The following is a 15,281-nucleotide window of genomic DNA, read 5'->3' as shown; positions in this document are numbered from 1 at the left end:
TATGAAATAATGTTTCTCACTCTTTTTGGTATTATCACCTCTAAAGAGAGCCTTCCTAGACATTTTTCCCCTTAATTACCCCTCATAAAATTTTAATAACACAGATATACTGTATATCTATTTATGTGCCACATTTGTATGTGTTTTGCATATTTAAAAAGAGTTAAGTTTTTTTCACCTCTTCCAAGAGTCACTTTTTGCCCCAACTTGGGAGCAAAATGAGATATAGAAAAGATATGTTGAATAACTGATGCCATTAATTTATGGCCAGCACTTTACCAAATACTTTCTTATTCAGCATTTCATTTGGTCCTTTCTACAAATTTATGAGGACTTCCCTAATTGCTCAGTTGGTAAAGAATCTGCCTGCAATGCTGGAGACCCTGGTTTGATTCCTGGGTTGGGAATATCCACTGGAGAAGGGATAGATAACCCACTCCAGTATTCTTGGACTTCTCTTGTGGCTCAGTTGATAAAGAATCCACCCACAATGAAGGAGAGCTGGGTTCAAATCCTGGGTTGGGAAGATCCCCTGGAGGAAGGCATGGCCACCCACTCCAGTATTCTGCCCAGGAGAATTCCATGGACTATATAGTCTATGTGGTCACAAAGACTCAGACATGACAGAGCAACTTTTACTTTCATAAATTTATGATCTGTTATACTCATTTCACAGATGATTAAATGATTACTCTTCTAATGATTAGCTAAGCTGGAATCAAGAGAAATGCTGGACTGGATGAAGCACAAGCTGGTATCAAGATTGCCAGGAGAAATATCAATAACCTCAGATATGCAGATGACACCACCCTTATGGCTGAAAATGAAGAAGAACTAGAGAGCCACTTGATGAAAGTGAAAGAGGAGAGTGAAACAGTTGGCTTAAAACTCAACATTCAGAAAACTAAGATCATGGCATCTGGTCCCACCACTTCATGGCAAATAAATAGGGAAACAGTGGAAACAGTGACAGACTTTATTTTGGGGGGCTCCAAAATAACTGCAAATGGTGATTCCAAGATGCTTGCTCCTTGGAAGAAAAGGTATGACCAACATAGACAGCATATTAAAAAGCAAAGACATTACTTTGCCAACAAAGGTCATCTGAGTCAAAGATGTGGTTTTTCCAGTAGTCATGTATGGATGTGAGAGTTGGACTATAAAGAAAGCTGAGTGCCAAAGAATTGATGCTTTTGAACTGTGGTGTTGGAGAAGACTCTTGAGAGTCCCTTGGACTGCAAAGAGATCCAACCAGTCCATCCTAAATGAAATCAGTCCTGAATATTTACTGGAAGGACTGATGCTGAAGCTGAAACTCCAATATTCTGGCCTCCTAATGCGAAGAACTGACTCACTTGAAAAGACCCTGATGCTGGGAAACATTGCAGGTGGGAGGAGAAGGGGATGACAGAGGATGAGATGGTTGGATGGCATCACTGACTCAAAGGTCATGAGTTTGAGTATGCTCTGGGAGTTTGTGATGGACAGGGAGGCCTGGTGTGCTGCAGTCCATCGGGTTGCAAAGAGTCAGAAATGACTGAGAGACTGAACTGACTGGAATACAGAAGGTTCAATTCAAATTTTATGATCTTTCTACTTCCCATCTTGCATTAGAAAACATTTTCTTCTGGGAATAATAGCACCAACTTCCTTTAAATAATGTAACTTCAATACCCTGAATCGCTAGAAAATATACTAAAGGAAATCACCCTACACAGGAGGCAAACTGACCAAGTGACTACTACCTTGTTCATCTCTAATTATTAGGATTTTTAGCCTCATCTTCTGGAAGAGTATTTAACATGCTTCCCACTTTAGAAAGATTGAGGAATAAAGAAACAGCAGACAATCTGAAACAAATTTCTGCATAAAACTTATCTAGTAGTTTGTGCCACAAAGCAACTAAGGATACACCAGTGACCCATATCATAGCATTCTGAAATCTTCCATACTGAGTAAGATGAATCTAATCCTAGTAATCATAAATGCCTTGGACTGATCCAATACTTCTGGTACAAAATGAGAGAATCAACAGAACAAAGAATTGGTGAAAGACCAGCCCTCTCTAGAGAGAGGAAGCAGAGTCCCCGAAGAATGAAAGAGTTTGGTATGTTTGTGAAATTAAAAGAATTCTAATATGGTTGGTATCAGTCCTCTTTGGGGTTGACCAGAATATTCTTCATGGAAATCATCTGACATGTTTTAATTATGCTTATCCTGTTTCTATTTGGCAAAATAAATGCCATAAAAGAATAACATAATCGGTAGATAAATGACAGGGATTAGAATAATTCAAGTAGTAAGAAATAGTGAGGAAAAGCAGATGGGTTGTGCCAGATCAGTTTTGGTAGTGTTTGAATTATTACATACACAAAGTTGACACACCAAACCACCTCTAGATTCTAATTCCTTTCACACTAAAAAAGGCAAAATCCATAATTACCTCTCAAATTCAGTAAATTCAGATATAAGTGTTGTTTTAATATAACTGTTTAAAACTCACTTGATTTTTAAAATAATATTTTTCTTTAATATCCTTAGAAAACATTTAGATTAAAAGGCTCTAACTCACGATACATTTCACATTAAATTGAAGGTGTTAGTATTGAAATACAGAAGTATAAGTCAACAGAAAGACAATCCAGTGATTTTATATGCTACATTTTTCCTGGATAAAGGAAGATATCTACCCAGCTAGCTACAACTGAACATTCTGACTGACTCAGGATATCAGTTCAGTTCAGTCGCTCAGTCATATCCGACTCTTTGTGACCCCAGGAATCGCAGCATGCCAGGCCTCCCTGAGTCTACCCAAACCAATGTCCATCAGTGATGCCATGCAACCATCTCACCCTCTGTCATCCCCTTCTCCTCCTGCCCTCAATCTTTCCCAGCATCAGGGTCTTTTCAAATGAGTCAGCTCTCCCCATCAGGTGGCCAAAGTATTGGAGTTTCAGCTTCAACATCAGTCCTTCCAATGAACACCCAGCACTGATCTCCTTTAGGATGGACTCCTAAAGGAGTTGGTTGGATCTCCAAGTTGGTAGGATTTGGTTGGATCTCCTTGCAGTCCAAGGGACTCTCAAGAGTCTTCTCCAACACCACAGTTCAAAAGCATCAATTCTTCGGGATATCAATTTAAGGTAAATGGCATGACAATCTATTCAAATAAGCAGATTTTTTGAAAAAATGTAAAACTGTTTACTAAATGCCGCTGTTAGGCAAAGTTTAAATAATGTCCAAATCAAATGTAGGAAATCAAGTTGATGATTTTATGGCAGCCAGTACACAATTTTTTTTTACATTGCTAAATTGAGTATGTAAATAGAGTGGAAGAGCTGCCTAGATTTGTATAGCAAAAAGGAGAGGTCAAAGACAAATGAACAGATTATAGGAATCACAGAAACTACTTTTTTCATGCAGAATAGTTGACTTACAGTGTCGTGTCAGTTTCAGGTACACAGCAAAGTCATTCAGTTATACATCCTTTTTTCAGATTATTTTTCATTGTAGGTTATTACAAGAAAGTGAATATAGTTCCCTGTGCTCTACAGTAAACCCTTGTTTACCTATTTCATATACAGTGGTGTGTATTTGTTAATCCCATACTCCTAATTTACCTCCACTCTCCCCTCTATCTCCTTTGGTAATTAAAAGTTTGTCTTCTATGTCTGTGAGTCTGTTTTAGATTTTTGTAAACTGAATTTATTTACAATACATTTATAATAAATTATTGTGCTTTTTTTAGATTCCACATATAAGTGATATCATATGTGTCTTTCTCAGACTTACTCAGTACAATAACCTCTAGGTCCATCTATGTTGCTACAATTACCAATATTTTACTCTTTTTATGGCTGAGTAATATTTCACTGTATACACACACGCACACACACACACACACACACACACATATATGTGCCATATCTTCTGCATTCATTCCTCTGGTGATCAACACTTACACTGCTTCCATGTCTTGACCACTGTAAATAGGGCTGCTATGAACACTGGGATGCATGTATCTTTTTGAATTAAGAGTTCTCATCTTTTCCAGCCCAGGAGTAGGATTGCTGGATCATATGGTAACTCTATTCATAGATTTTTAAGGAACCTCCATACTGTTTTCCATGGTGGTCACACCAATTTACATTCCCATCAACAGTTTAGGAGAATTTCCTTCTCTCTACACTTTCTCTAGCATTTATTATTTGTAGACTTTTTGATAATAGCCATGCTGACTGGTGTGAGGTGATATCTCATTGTATTTAGATTTGCATTCCTCTAATAATTAGTGATGTTCAGCACCTTTTCATGTGCTTATTGGCTATCTGTGCAAAAGCTTTTAAGTTTGATTAGGTCTCACTTGCTAATTTTGGCTTTTATTTCTTTTTCCTTGGGAGATTAATCTAAGAATTTAAGTCTTTAAACCATTTTCAGTTTACTTTTGTATTGGGATAAAAAAGTGATTTACATGAGGTTGTCCAACTTTCCAAAAACCACTTGCTAAAGAAAATGTCTTTCTTTCCATTGTATATCCATGCCTCCTTTATTAAAGATTAACTGTGATCAATAATTTTAGGTGTGTGGATTTATTTCTTGGCTCTCTATTCTGTTCTACTACTCTATTTTTGTAACAATACCATGATATTTTCATTATTGCAGCTTTGTAATACTGTTTGAAGCCCAAGAGGGTTATGTTTCCAGCTTTGTTCTTTTTTCTCAGGGTTGCTTTGGCAGTTCTGGGTTTTCAATGAGTCCATATAAACTTTAGGATTATACATTCCAGTTCTGTGAAAAATGTCATGGGTAATATGATAGGGCTTGCCTTAAATCTGTGGATTGCTTTATATAGTATGGCCATTTTAACAATATTAATTCTTCCAATCCAAGCGCATGGGACATCTTTCCATTTCTTTGAAGCATTTTCAGTTGCCTTTATCAAAGTATTATAGTTCTCAGCATGTAAGTTGTCTACATCTTCAGTTAATTTTATTTGGAGGGTTTTGGTTTTTTTTTTTTTTTTTTTTTTTTTTTTGCAGTTTTAAATGTGATTTTTTTTCAGTTTCTTTTTTTCCCTGATATTTTATTGTTAGTGAAAGAAATGTAACAAATTTCTGTGTATTAATCTTGTATTCTGCTACCTTGCTAAATTCATTTATTACTCCTAATAGTTTTGTGTAGAATCTTTAGCATTTTCTTTATAGACTATCATGACATCTGCATATAATGACAATTTTACTTTTTCCCTTCTGATTTGGATACCTTTAATTTCTTTTTCTTATCCAATTGCTGTGGCTAGGACTTCCAATACTATGTTGAATAGAAGTGGTGAGAGTGGGCACATTTGTCTTATTCCAGAGTTAAGCAGGAAGGATTTCAGCTTTTCACCACTGACTATTATATTGGCTGTGGGTTTGTCATAAATGCCTTTTACTCTATTGAGATATATTCCCTCTATACCCACTTTAGTGATAGATTTTTTTTTCTAAGTGATTTTATTCCCACTTTTTTCTTTCCTTACCCATCAATTACTCCTTCATTTTGTTGACTCATTCCTCATGGTCACCCTTTCCCTTCACATTTTTAAAAATTTATTTATTTATTTTAATTGGAGGCTAATTACTTTAAAATATTGTAGTGGCTTTTACCATAAATTCACATGAATCAGCCATGGGTGTACATGTATCCCTCATCCTGAACCCCCCTCCCAACTCCCTCCCCAACCCATCCCTCTGGGTCATCCCAGTGCACTGGCCCTGACTGCCCTGTCTCATACATCAAACCTGGACTAGGAATCTATTTCACATATGGTCACATAACATGTTTCAATGCTATTCTCTCAAATCATCCCACCCTCGCCTTCTCCCACAGAGTCCAAAAGTCTGTTCTTTATATCTGTGTCTCTTCTGCTGTCTCACATATAGGGTCATCATTACCATCTTTCTAAATTCCATATACATGTGTTAATATACTGTATTGGTGTTTTTCTTTCTGACTTACTTTACTCTGTATAATAGGCTCCAGTTTCATCCACCTCATTAGAACTGATTCAAATGCACTCTTTTTAATAGCTAAGTAATATTCCATTGTGTATATGTACCACAGTTTTCTTATCCATTTATCTGCCGATGGACATCTAGGTTGCTTCTATGTCCTGGTTATTATAAACAGTTGCTGTGATGAACACTGGGGTACACCTGTCACTTTCAATTCTGGTTTCCTCAGTGTGTATGCTCAGCAGTGGGATTCCTGGGTCATATGGCGGTTCTACTTCCAGTTTTTTAAGGAATCTTCACACTGTTCTCCATAGTGGCTATACTAGTTTGCATTCCCACCAAAAGTGTAAGAGGGGTCCCTATTCTCTGCAACCTCTCCAGCATTTATTGTTTGTAGACTTTTTGATAGCAGTCATTCTGAGTGGCATGAGATGGTACCTCATTGTGGTTTTGATTTGCACTTCTCTGATAATGAGTGATGTTGAGCATCTTTCCATGTGTGTTAGCCATCTGTGTGTCTTCTTTGGAGAAATGTCTGCTTAGTTCTTTGGCTCATTTCTTGATTGGGTTGTTTATTTTTCCAGTATTGAGCTGCATGAGCTGTGTGTATATTTTTGAGATTAATTCTTTGTCTTGCTTCATTTGCTATTAATTTCTCCCATTCTGAAGGCTGTCTTTTCACCTTGCTTATAGTTTCCTTCGTTGTACAAAAGCTTTTAAGTTTAATTAGATCCCATTTGTTTATTTTTGCTTTTATTTCCGTTGCTCTGGGGGGTGGGTCACAGAGGATCCTGCTGTGGTTTATGTCAGAGTGTTTTGCCTATGATTTCCTCTAGGGGTTTTATCGTTTCTGGTCTTACATTTAGATCTTTAATCCATTTTGAGTTTATTTTTGTGTATGGTGTTAGAAAGTGTTCTAGTTTCATTCTTTAACAAGTGGCTGGCCAGTTTTCCCAGCACCACTTGTTAAAGAGATTGTCTTTTCCCCATTTTATATTCTTGCCTCCTTTGTCAAAGATAAGGTGTCCATAGGTGCATGGATTTATCTCTGGGCTTTCTATTTTGTTCCATTGACCTATATTTCTGTCTTTGTACCAGCACCATACTGTCTTGATGACTGTAGCTTTGTAGTATAGTCTGAAGTCAGGCAGGTTGATTCCTCCAGTTCCATTCTTCTTTCTCAAGATTGCTTTAGCTATTCTTGAGGTTTTTTTATATTCACATACAAATTGTGAAATTATTTGTTCTAGTTGTGTGAAAAATACCACTGGTAGTTTGATAGGGGTTGCATTGAATCTATAGATTTCTTTGGTTAGTGTACTTATTTTTACTATATTGATTCTTCCAATCCATGAACATGGTATATTTTTCCATCTATTTGTGTCATCTTTGATTTCTTTCACCAGTGTTTTATAGTTTTCTATATATAGGTCTTTTGTTCCTTTAGGTAGATTTATTCCTAAGTGTTTTATTCTTTTCATTGCAATGGTGAATGGAATTGTTTCCTTAATTTCTGTTTCTGTTTTCTTATGGTTAGTGTATAGGAATGCAAGGGATTTCTGTGTGCTAATTTTATATCCTGCAACTTTACTATATTCCTTGATTAGCTCTAGTAATTTTCTGGTGGTGTTTTTAGGGTTTTCTATGTAGAGGATCATGCCACCTGCAAACAGTGAGTTTTACTTCTTTTTTTCCAATCTGGATTCCTTTTATTTCTTTTTCTTCTCTGATTGCTGTGGATAAAACTTCCAAAACTACGTTAAATAGAAGTGGTGAGAGTGGGCACCCTTGTCTTATTTCAGAGTTAAGCAGGAAGGAGTTCAGCTTTTCACCACTGAAAATTATATTGGCTGTGGGTTTGTCATAAATGGCTTTTATTCCATTTAGATATATTTCCTCTATATCCACATTAGTGAGAGGTTTTATCATAAATGGATGTTGAATTTTTACCAAATGCTTTTGGTGCATCTATTGAGATAATAATGTAATCTTTGTCTTTTCCTTTTTCAACATGGTATATCACATTGATTTATCTGTGTATGCTGAACTATCCTTGCATCCATGGAATGGATCCAGCTTGATCAAGGTGTATGATCCTTTTTATGTCTTGTTGGAACTGTTTTTGCCAGTGTTTTGTTGGATATTTTGCATCTATTTTCAAGATATTGGCCTGTAATTTTATTTTTTTATAATGTCTTTGTCTGGTTTTGGTATCAGGGTGATAGTGGCTTCACAGAATGACTCTGTAAATGTTCTCTCCTCTTTAATCTTTTGGAAGTGTTTGAGTAGATCAGGATAAAATTCACTGTATGTTTGGCAGAATTCCCCAGTGAAGCCCTTCCCCAGTGGTCTTGAATTTTTGTTCGCTGGAAGTTTTTTTTTTTTTTTTCAGATTCTATAATATTTTACATCCAGTGGTAGAGCTATTCAAATTACCTGTTTCTTCTTGACTCAATTTTGGTAGGCTTTATGTTTCTAGAAACCTCCATTTCCTCTAGACTGTACAATTTGCTGGTATATAACTCCTCATAATAACTTTCTATGACTTTTATATTTCTATGATACTCTAATACTGGTTGTTCTTTCTCATTTTTCAATTCTTATTTTGTTCCTTTGGATTCTCTCTCTCTTCTTCTTGGTGGGCCCAGCTAAAGATTTGTTGATTCTGCTTACCCTTTAAAAAAGCAGCACTTAGTCTTATTGATAATACTTTTTCTTAATCTCTATTTCATTTATTTCCTCTCTGGTCTTTATTATTTCCTACCTTATGCTCACTTTGGGCCTCTTCTTTTTCTAATTCTTTCAGGTGGTAGGTTAGGTTGTTTATTTGAGATTTTTCTTGTTTCTTGAGGAAGGCCTGTATTGCTATGAACCTCCTTCTTAGAAATGCTTTTGCTGCATCCTATAGATTTTCTAAGACTTTCTTTTCTTTGTCATTTTCCTGGAGGCATTTTCTGATTTCCCCTTTATTTTCATCACGATTCATCTGTTTTTTAGTATCATGTTGTCTCTCATAACCGCATGAAACTGAATGATAGATACGGCCTCAACATGTGCCATATATTGACGATATCCTCATACTTCCTTCCATCTCCTCTATGTACCACCAATAAATAAGGATGGTAGAAACTATCTGGCTTGAAAAACAGCTCATCAGGCTGAGACTGGAGAAAGATATGCAAACCTGAAAAGCTGGTGTTTCTCCAGCTATAAAAAATGAACAGGAAGTAGAGGAAATGATAGTGCAATTCCCCTTAGCTGTTTGCCAGGTGCTTACTGGGAGAGAGAAAGAACCACAAAATATTCCCTCCCATGAAACTGGAGAAAGGATTTGGAATCTATTAATAGAAAACTATCAACCACTCCTTGATTAGAGTTGCTTAACAGTAGAACCCGTAAATCCATCTGGGATAGACCATAAGAATGGGACAAAGGCATGTCTAGGCTAGAAAGAGCAAGGGACAATCAGTTTTCTGTGGATACCTTTGGTACAGAAGAGAATCCTAAGTTTCCTGTAATCTTATAAGAGGCTACAAATGTTAGCTGGGCACATTAGTCAATCCACAAGTCCCCAAGAGGGATCTTGGCAGGAGTGATGTAGAAAAGTCCCTGGGGTGAAGGTCAAAGGACCATTAGACCATGAAATTTCATGGAGGCCCAGCTGAGCACACCACCTACCCAGTATGACACACTATAGCACCAGCACTGTGGTCACTATGCTAGAGGGCATTAACAACTAATCACTAATCCCTGAACTTTTAGATCACTACCAGCTGGAGTCAACATAAAGTTCTCCTGGACTATTTGGATTACCTCCCAGTAGTAAGCCAACTGGGCAATCATATACACAAATGCACATTCCCCATCCTACCAACACCATACAAGTTTTCAACACCTTAAGAAATTAGAATCAGGAAGGAATGGAAAACACTTGAAGGGAAAAGAAGCTTGATATGTGGTGTTTTAAACTCGACTAATAATATCTACATTTGTTTGAAGAAACATCAATATGTGTACTAGTCTAGGATAAGTCCTCTGAGCGAGACAAAACAAGAGGTTTCTCTTTTAGAGAAGTCTGTATAGTTATAAAATGACAGCTTCATTTGTTTTTATTTCATTAACTTTTGTGAACCAATCACAACCATGAAGCATCCTATCAGATACTCTGAAAAACAAAATGGGCTTTTCCTCAAACTGAACAAAGGTAAGAATAAACAAATTTTTTAAATTCCATAAGAAATTACAGATACTTAGAAATGCATGAATCTAATGGTAACTTAAAAATGTGAAGAAAAAATGATAAAATAATTATCTGTTTAAAAATGGAACTCAAAAATCCTAAATTTGAAGTTACCTCTAAATCTCTTATAAATTTTAGTTTAAGCTTAAAAAATAAACATATAGTTTTCCATGGAAATCAAATCAATTTTCCCATCAGATCAAAACTGCAGAAACTATAAATTTTTAACTATTGAGGGTAGGAAAACTTCAGAAATACTTCGAACTGACAGAAGAAGAATTAATTAATTAGGCTGAAATAACAAATAGCAAGTAGTAGGCTTTAATACCAGAAAAATACAGGATATGTGGTTGACAAAAAGTTCAAATATGTTTCAACTGCCTGATGAGGATAACCCAAAGCAAATGCAAAATAATATATAATTAATAATACACCTACAAGTTCATGCAGTATTTCTAGAAAAGGCAATCAGGACTGTGATGGCATAGTAAATATGAGTAACAATGAAAAAACTGAGACTCTTTGGTGTGGAAAAATTAAGATTTAGTAACAGACATAATATCTAACATCTGTCTTCCAATAGACAAAGAGCTATTTCATGGGCACACAGAGAAGAAATCAGGCTTATCCTATGTGACTTACAGGCATTTGAGAATAGAACTTGTTACAGTCAGCGGTAGGTTTTGGTGACGGATTTTTATCTAAAACAATAAAAATATTCTAACAGCAAAAACTGTTAGATAAAGTTGTCTTGTGTGGTACAGAGCTCCCATCACTCTAAGTACTTAAAGGTAACAACTGAGAGGAAAATCCACACACTGGATATAGAGGACAAGGTTAGATGGCTCTAGACTGCCTTCAATTCTATTAATCCTTGATTCCATTAAGCAATATAGCTTTCCATAGACAAAATAATGAATACAAAATGTTTGAAATGATTTCTCAAGCCATTTCTTTTTCTCTAAAATTTTAAGACTTTGTTTTCAACCTATTGAATATTATGATCAATCTGCTCTTGTTATAGAGAAGGTGACCAAGAATGAAATTACAGGGAAACCAATGATCTGAACAGTTTCATTAAGGCAAAGGTTCTCAAGCTCAAAGGCCTGCAGGAGTCAGGTAGGTACTGTAAATTATTGATGTGAGTAGGTAATTTTCTCTTCTACTTTTGAAACATATCACCCTCTTGAATATATTTTGTTTTCCCAATTTCGGTAACAAACATGATTTCTTAACAAAATAATTGCTGGCTGGTGTCATATAATCCCAGTGTATCAGTCCATGCATGTGCTTGTGCTCAGGGGTTGACTTTCTTCATATGGAACTGAGGAATCCAAGTTTCTTCCATTTCGTGGCTCTCAAGACCTCAGATATTCTAAGACAGCCTTTAAAAGGGAAAAAAGAGAGTGAAGAGAGCCTATTTCCTTTTCTTTCTTAAATATCTTCTCCAAATTAAAAAAAGAAAGAAAGAAAGAAGAAGCCTTTGTTCATGAGCTCATTAGACAATGAGAATGGCTGGGGAAGGAGGGAAGGCTAACTGAGGTCTGAAGAAGGAGTTGTCCTATACTACCCACTTGAGCTTCAGTCTGTTATCTCTTTAAATTGGTTGTCCACATGTCTGTCTTCTCCACAGGAAGAAAGGAAAGAGTCTGTGTTTCATTTATCCTCCTTACTAGCAATGCTCATAGCTTCTCAATAACTTTCAATAAAATGAGTTTGAATTTGTTAGGAAAAATAACATCCGCTCAAGAATGAAACCCATTACTTCACTTTCATTCCATCAATGAGAATTTTTCTTATCACCTGGATAAAAAGGAGACAGTAAAATGTAGTACCTGGTTTAAAAAGCCATTTTCCAATGGCAACTTTATGAGAGATTGCAAATTATTATTTTTGCCAGATATCAATATGAAATTTTTTTCTCCATTATGAGAAAATTAATTGTGCAAGAATAATGATAAATAGCTACTGACAGTAGGCCTCACTGAAGTGGCTTGGACTGTGGCACACTGGAAAATACCTACAACCATCACTCTGCCCATTAAAACGGATAACTGCACAAGGTCCCAGGTGATTCCATTAAGTGCTTGCCAAACAGTAGGCATTTAGGAAATACTTGTTGGCTATATGAAAGAATACAGGATAAAAAGGTCCTAGATTATCAGATTTCCTGATTTTTTAAAAGAAAACACAAGTTTAAATTTTTATATAAAATATACTGAATTTTAAATTTTGAACTAAAAAGAACTCTTGCTAGATAAACAAAACACTTTTGTGACAAATGTGTACCATGGGCAACTAATTTGCAAGCTTTGTATAACAGGTGCCACAGAGCTTTTCAAAAGAGCTCTAAACATTTTCAAACTATTTTCTTCGTTCAAATGCTAATATTTTATTAAAATTAGATTAGTAATAATATTTGTTTGTTCAAAACACTCTTCCTAAGAATGTACAATCTCCTCGTGGTTAGGATAGTTGAGAACATTATCTTGTAGACATGAATATTTCCTAAGGTGTAATTTTAAACTCTGATGAGGATGAAACAATAGAACATAAACCAGAAAAGATTGCTTCCCAGTTTAATTTTATGCTTGATTAAAGATGACAGAGGTACTGGAAAGACAGGGGAAGTTACATGAAATAGAAATGAACAAGAGTCTGCAAAGTCTCTGTAGGTGATTTGATATTGGCAGGTTTCCATGGGGGCAGTTTACCAGTTCTTGCTTGTTTTACCAATAGGGAATCTTTCTGGTTCGTTTCTTAATATTTTTCATAAGCTAAATGTGACATTTTCTTTCTCCTCTAATGCTGTCTCATCAGATTTTTTCTGAACCAGAGGTATCCCCAGGGCTTTTTCCAAAAATGGAAACTGAAATTAATTATTTTACAAATCAACCATGAGAATTACTTCTTATTTTGTCACCAAGATGGCTTGCATTGGACTCAGTACTAATTCTATCCTTGCTGAGCATTCAAGTTTGGCTTGAATTGGTCTAAACACAGTTTAGCTACTCTAAACTGCTTAACCAGAGTCTTTCTTTCTAAGGAAAAAAATGGGGGGGGGGTCCGTTTGGAACTTGTCAGTCACAAGTAAAAAGCCAACAACAAAATAGTTTCTTAAAGGAGAAAAAAAATGTATTGTATCATCTAGTTTTAGAGACTCCAAACAACAGTAGCAAAAATATCTACCTACCTTTCCATTTTCCTAAGTTTACCTGGGCATCCAAGCAAGTATTAGTAGGTTCTGGTAAGAGACTGAATACCTTCGACACTCATTCAACTAGTGCCAGTGAGGGTCTACTGATATCCCAAGCAAGTTATGGGGGAGTAAGCAAAACTCTGCACCCAACAGACATGGTCCCTGAACCACAGAGTTCACAGTCTCATGAAGATGGCAGATACTGGCAGGTATGCCACAGCCTGATAATAACAGTCCCTGGGAGCACCCAGAAGCCCCATAGGAGTCCCACACCCAAATGACTCTCCTACTTATTGGAAGTCCAGATAAACCTCTTCATGAAAGTGAAGGTGTTAGTTGCTCAGTCCTGTCCAACTCTTTGAAGCCTCATGGACTGTAGCCTTCAAGGCTCCTCAGTCCATGGGATTTCCCAGTCAAGAGTACTAAAGCGGGTTGCCATTCCCTTCTCCAGGGGATCTTTCCAACCCCAGAATCAAACCCAGGTCTCCCACATTGCAGACAGATTCTTTACTATCTGAACCACCAGGAAAGCCCTCCTCTTCATGAGGAACATGTGGATAGTGACTACAGCAACTACAACAAGCTTCCAGACCTATCAATAAGATTTCAGGTTACATAACTGAGGAAATCCTAGTTTAGCCTAAACCTCTCATTTTAGAAAGAAAAAGAAGGCACTTTCTAACATTGACTATAACATACCTACTATTTCTGTCACTTTCTATATCTTTCCTTAGTCTCCTAAACTCCCTGGTTAGAAATAATCACCCCCTTCTTTTCATTCCCATGGAATTTTGTTGGTAAATCTCTAGCCAAATTTACCTTATTTTATCCAATTAAGATGTCATCTATTAAAACACTTGATTTCAGAAATGTGAAATTCAAGGTGGGAAGTGGGGTATGCATTATAGAACAAGTGAAACGTGGTATTACTTTCTGACTTGGTGTTTCAGCTGTATGCATACTTATCTCCACTGACAGATTTCAAGTTCCTCAAGGACAGACCATGGCTAATCATTCTGTATCAGTTCAGTTCAGTTCAGTCGCTCAGTCGTGTCCGAATCTTTGAGACCCCATGAATCACAGCACGCCAGGCCTCCCTGTCCATCACAAACTCCCGGAGTTTACTCAAACTCATGTCCATCGAGTCGGTGATGCCATCCAGCCATCTCATCCTCTGTCGTCCCCTTCTCCTCCTACCCCCAATCCCTCCCAGCATCAGGGTCTTTTCCAAGAGTCAACTTTTGCATCGGTGGCCAAAGTATTGGAGCTTCAGCTTCAGCATCAGTCCTTCCAATGAAACACCCAGGACTGATCTCCTTTAGGATGGACTGGTTGGATCTCCTTGCAGTCCAAGGGACTCTCAAGAGTCTTCTCCAACACCACAGTTCAAAAGCATCAATTCTTCGGCGCTCAGCTTTCTTCACAGTCCAACTCTCACATCCATACATGACCACTGGAAAAACCATAGACTTGACTAGACGGACCTTTGTTGGTAAAGTATGTCTCTGCTTTTTAATATGCTGTCTAGGTTGGCCATAACTTTCCTTCCAGGGAGCAAGCGTCTTTTAATTTCATGGCTGCAGTCACCATCTGCAGTGATTTTGGAGCCCCCCAAAATTAAGTCTGCCAGTGTTTCCACTGTTTCCCCATCTATTTGCCATGAAGTGATGGGACCGGATGCCATGATCTTAGTTTTCTGAATGCTGAGCTTTAAGCAACTTTTTCACCTTCTTCTTTCACTTTCGTCAAGAGGCTCTTTAATTCTTCTTCACTTTCTGCCATAAGGGTGGTGTCATCTGCATATCTGAGGTTATTGATATTTTTCTTGATTCCAGCTTGTGCTTCA

This window comes from Cervus canadensis, chromosome 12, assembly GCF_019320065.1.
Source record: "Cervus canadensis isolate Bull #8, Minnesota chromosome 12, ASM1932006v1, whole genome shotgun sequence".
NCBI classification, from domain to species: domain Eukaryota; kingdom Metazoa; phylum Chordata; class Mammalia; order Artiodactyla; family Cervidae; genus Cervus; species Cervus canadensis.
The sequence above is the reverse complement of the archived record's forward strand: the minus strand, read 5'-3'. Positions refer to the sequence as shown.